Here is a 5,450-nt window from a genome sequence, read left to right as displayed (position 1 = left end):
CCCCAAACATTTTGGCACCAGGGGCTGGTTTTGTGGAAGACAGTTTTTCCACAGATGGGGAAGGGGTATGGGGGATGGTTTCAGGATGATTCAAGAGCATTACATTTATTGTGCACTTTATTTCTAATTGCATGCCATCACTGATCTGACAGGAGGTACTGGTCCACAGTCCCAGAGGATAGGGACCCTTGGTTTAGAGCAGTGGTTGAAGGGGAGGCTGGCATCTTCTCCTGAAGAGTCTCAATAGGAACTGGAGACATGCATTCATTCTGGTTCCTGTTGCTGACATATTTGTACTCAACACAGATCCCTAAATGCTATATTTTACCGAGGAGAAGGTGGAGCTGGTGAACACGAGGATTGAGCAATTACACTTTGAGTTGAAAGTCCTACCCCTTAATCCCCAGAAAAGTACAGGAATCAGCATGCCAAAGAATGTGCTACTCTAGAGAATACTATAAGCCAGAATCTGGCATGATTCATCTGGAAGACTTCTCATGGAGAGAGCAGCAAATTCAAGGTCCGCTGTGGGATGAATTCCAGAGGACTCACATCCTTTCTCCTCTCTCCTGACACGGCCAGTATCTGGCTTCACATGGCAGTGGCTTAGAGGGAGTCAGCCTCGCCTGGATTGGCTCTGCAAGTCCAGCAGCATAAGAGGTAACTGAGAGAACTGAACTGAGTGAGTCACCTTTGGGAGAAATTTGTGGCATCCCACTTCAGTTCTCAGGACATATCTCAGGAAAGGAGTCAGATACCAGAGGTTTAAAAATACCTGTGCCCAAGCTCTACAGCCAGAGCACTTCACAGTCAATGCCCAAAGATCTCAGAAGCTGATCTGGCTGTGGGACAGCTCATTCACTTTCTTCACAGGGCAGAACAGAAGGAAAATGCGCTGCAAAGCCAGAGAAGTAAGAAAGGGAATTGCAGCATGAAAAGGACCCCTGAGACAGGAAACAGGCTACTTCAGGAACTTCTAAGAAATACAGGTTGTAAGCTGAGGAAGTCCTGGCCACCCTTGAATACGTTCTTCAAGAGAGTGAGGCCCTCCTTCCTGGAGTGAGCACTCAGGTCTCAGGACACTCCAAACCCAGGCAGGGATGGTCTGCGCTTACTATGAACTGTGGGAGCTTTTCTGCCCCCACTGGATCCCACCTGCTGTTTACTGAGCACATGGGCTGTGGCCACAGCAGCCAGCGCAGACTCTCAGTTTGTTCCTTAGTGCTTGTACTCAGTGGATAAGTCACGTCCAACTCTGCGACCCTATAGACTGTAGTCTGCTAAGCTCTGTGTCCAAGGGATTCTCCAGGCAAGAATACTGCAGTGGGTTGCCATTTCCTTCTTCAGGGGATCTTCCCCACCTAGGGACTGAACTTGCATCTCCTGGATTGGTAGGTGGATTCTTTACCACTTGAGTCACCTGGGGAGCCCGTTTGTTCGGTAGACCTTCTGCAATAAGAATGCAGAACAGAGGATACTCGGGAGATCTAAGGTTGTGGAAGCAGAAATAGGTTTGAAAGTCAGAGATGACCACCCTCTCATCAGTAACCACGGCTCCTGAGGGCACGGACAAGGGCTAGGAGCAAGTCATTCGGTTTTGAAGGTGAAGCCAGCACACTGATTTTAGAGTAAGATGAAGGAAAAGGGGAAGATGTCATGAACACTATTCTCTTGGCTAGTGGATGGATCCTCCAGTTCTTCCAGAGTGTGGTGGGAGCCCTACTGAGCCAGCCCGCCAGGCCCTCCCATCTTGGGCGTGGCTCACCCGGGCTGGGCAGATGGATTGGTTGCTAAAGCAGCAGTTCAAACTTGAATCTGGCGTTACCATTACTGCCTCCGCCCACCGCGGCCGTTCTCCAGCCACCCGACGAGCTCCACCCCCAGGTAGGGGTGTTACTCTAGCTTCCGGCCCGGAAACACTTCTACTGGATGGCCTTGGGCTGAGAGGCAGCGGCATCCTCTCTGTTCCGCAGACAGCCTACTGCCATTTCATCATTTATCTGCCTCTCCATCCTCGATTTAAGTTCTTATAGGGTAAGGGCTATTATTCTGTTCTGTCTAGAAACCACTAAATAGTGGTATAGTGTTGCTAATGAGCGAATGAATGAATCAAACAATTCCGTTGGCTGGAGCTGAGGTGCAGGTGTGATTACCCAGGTCTGGGCTGAAACCCTGGCCACTGGAGCAGAGCAGGAGGTGAGGGCTGGGAAGGGCCTGGAAAGGGGCAATGAATCAACAGTAGAGTACATTCCATAGTGTAGGAGAAAATGGTGTGTCCTGCTAAACAGGTCTGGTCACCCAACACTTTTTCTCTAGTTTTGGTTTATCCCTCTTGATTGCTTTCTCACTGTGAGTTCAACAAGCTCTAACTACCTCATTGTTGGTCACTCACGTTTTTACTGAAATCATTTTATTGTGATGTCTGTGTTTCTCCTATACAGGTCTGAAGAGTGGATGCGCACATAGGTTTCTTTGTGTAACTGTCTCTTCGGAAAAAAATTCTGGGCTCTACAAACTTAATTACAGTGGTGGGAATTCAATTTTTGCTGTACCTACACTGAGAACCTACTTTGCATGACGAGGCTCATGTGGGCCCCCTCTCCACAGCCCCCACCCCCATGGTGCTTGACTTTGGGGAGTTCACCAGCTAAGGTCATACTATTTTAAAATATGTCCTGAATTCTAGTTAACTGTGCTTCTGTGTCTTTCTCCACTAAACTGTGGGCTCCAGGAGCAGACTCTTAGAAGCCAGCACCCTGCCTTCAGAGTCTGCTCAATGAATTAGTCAGTAGGAAATTGACAATAATATAAATTTTGATCCTTCTGGGAGTAGCATGGAAGTAGGGGTCCTCCTTAGAAAAGTGTCTGCTCCTAAGCAATATCAAAAGTTTGCTCTGGACCCATGCCCAGATCCAGGCCATAATTTCAAAAAGATTTCTAAAGAGTAAGAAGTCTGATCTCTTCTGTGTCTTGTCCATACCCTAGTTTTCTTACAGCCCACCCAGAAAACAATTGGCAGAATGTTAGTAAAAATAAACATGTTATCTAAAAATGTTTTGGGTGTCCTTCTTTTTGATGATTTTAAAAAGAAAAAAAAGGGGGTGGGGGATGGAGGGGTGGGATTGAATTTGATCCCTAAAGGGAATTCAGAAAAAGTGAGTTGAAGCAATGGATCTAATCCCGGCTGTCTCTCCCACCTTTCACCAAACATAAAATTTTCCCATTAAGAAAATGAGCAGCAAAAGAAGAGTTCCAGATACAATCCAATAGGAAGAACTCTGAGGCCTTCTCTACCCTAACAGAGTACATCCAATTTTCCCTGAAGAGTTGTCAGGTATCCGCCAGAACGGACAAACAAGAGCCATTGTGACAACAGCTATTAAATCCATTGTTGGATTAGGTGGTAGTTATTTAATAAAGGGCTAGGAAGTGCTGAAAATTGTTAAAAATAAATTCATTCTCTTTGCTTTTGATGTGAGATTCCTAAATTGTTGAGTCCCAGAAAAATGAGAAGCTTAAGACTCTAAAAAGATCAGCTTTCCTAGCAGTCTGAGTGCTAATCTACACTTTATATCTCTGAAAGGATTCTATTGTTGCCTTCAACTTTAAAAGACTGGACTGGATCAAGGCCATACCAAGTGGGTAGTGCTCTAAAAAAGTCACAGGGTTGGAGATGTCCGTGGAAAGCAAAGAGGCACTCAGTCTCAGCTCCACCCAGCCCAAGCCCTGACCTCACTGGAGAGTAGCTGCTGGAGAGGTTGGCCAGGTGCCAGACATGGGAGGAAAGGGGGCCATCCGATGTTGTATGCAGGAAAAGCCGGGGAAGAGCATCACCTAGAAATCAGAGTGCTTTATGCACAGAAGACCATCAGGAAAATCTGAAGAACCAAAATAAGAATCTCCAAATGGTGGATCAAAGACCATAGTGAAGAAAGGAGCTTCTGGCTGTTAAGGGAGGAATACATCACTTGGAAGAGATGATTAAATAGAAACCGGACAGGAATCTGTGGGGGCAGGGCTGATGAAGACATTTCAGACGAATTATGAACTCATTCCTGCCCTAATGCCTGGCATCACCTTTTGCAATCTGATGAAACACGCTGGAGGCAAAGATCACTGACAGGGTGTTTCTGTGGGCCTGGCCTCACCTGAAGGGCAGGATATAAGTCCAGTGCTGCAGGCTGAAACTCATGCTGTAGGGGAAAAAAAATCTGCAGTAACTGTAAACCTCTCAGTGGGAAGCGCTCCCTCCCAAATAAAGCTGAGGCAGCCTGCCAGTGGGCATCCAGGCCGATAACCCAGCAGCTGAAACGCCATGACCCTACCAATCTAACCTGTCCTCAACCACAGTTCAGTCAAGAAACCTCTCCTTCAGATGGCCGGCCTGTCCGGTGTGACTCATTTCCTCTTGGAAAATGCCCTCTAAAATGGCACAGTTCCCCTTTTCCTTCAGGGAGTGTTCTGTCTGAACCATCTGCAGAGAGAGTCTGGAACCATCCAGGCCACACCCACATGGTCTCACAACTGAGTCACAGGCTTCCACTAGGAGAATCCGGGAGCCCTTTGTGCTAACCACGCCCTGCAGAAACCTCAAGGGAGGGAAGCGGGTGGGCTTAACGTATTCCAGAGCCTGGCCCAGGGCCCCATGGTGCCTGGCACAGGGCTAGCTGCTCTGCTGGCCCCTCCACCCCCGCCCAACAAGGCAGATTCCGGGTTTCAGTTACGTGGAGACCGCCCGAGGCTGGAAAGTGCGGTATTCAGGTCTGGGACGAAGCACCAGTCCTTTGCCAGGCTCAAATTGTGTCCAGGTACCAACAGCTCATTGTACTGGGCCAGGTTAATCTGGGGTGTTAGATCCTTCATTAAACTTGCTCTTCCTCTACCTCTGTATAGTTCCACTTGTTTAACTAAAATAGCAAGAAGGAAACCCTTTCAATACAAAACCCACTTAAGTGGTGGCTGAAAGTGGTGGCTCCCCCCTACCCCCTCAGCAAAACTGTGTTTTAAGGAAAACAAATAGGACCGTCTTCCCTCCGCTGGTAGAGAGAAACTTCTCGTCTAGCAGACAAATAACAGGAAGCCCAACCTTGAAGCTTCGAGGAGAGGGACAGAGGGGTGTCCTTTAGGGAGAGAACCCGCCAGCCCTCTCCGAGTCTGCACGGGCCCTCCAGCTAGACTACGAACATTTGCACAGACCTGCAGCCGGAGCCCACAAAGAAACAAGCCGGCCAGGAGAGGGGGGCCAGAAACAGGGATTCGGGTAACTGGGGAGACTAGTCGAAAAGCAGGAAGGGTGTAAAGAAAGATACACTAAAAGGTAGGTGAGAGCAGACCCCGGGGCACCAACACCGAAGTACTAGTAAAGGCCAAGTGCTCCCTCCTCTGGGGGTCTGGGGGGTCGCGCCGGGGAGGGACAGGGGAGGTGCTCGCCCAGCTGGGGTGTGGCCCAG

At 48.7% G+C, this 5,450-nt stretch overlaps 1 protein-coding gene across 1 annotated transcript in view; it reads right to left on the bottom strand.

Annotated features, from left to right (window-relative positions):
- Nucleotides 1–5,450, bottom strand: part of S100A10 (S100 calcium binding protein A10) — an 11,183-nt gene that overhangs the window by 5,460 nt on the left and 273 nt on the right. The window lies entirely within an intron of this gene.

The sequence above is a fragment of the Bison bison genome, unplaced genomic scaffold, assembly GCF_000754665.1.
Source record: "Bison bison bison isolate TAMUID 2011002044 unplaced genomic scaffold, Bison_UMD1.0 scf7180017864381, whole genome shotgun sequence".
Taxonomy (NCBI): Eukaryota; Metazoa; Chordata; class Mammalia; order Artiodactyla; family Bovidae; genus Bison; species Bison bison.
The sequence above is the reverse complement of the archived record's forward strand: the minus strand, read 5'-3'. Positions and strand labels throughout refer to the sequence as shown.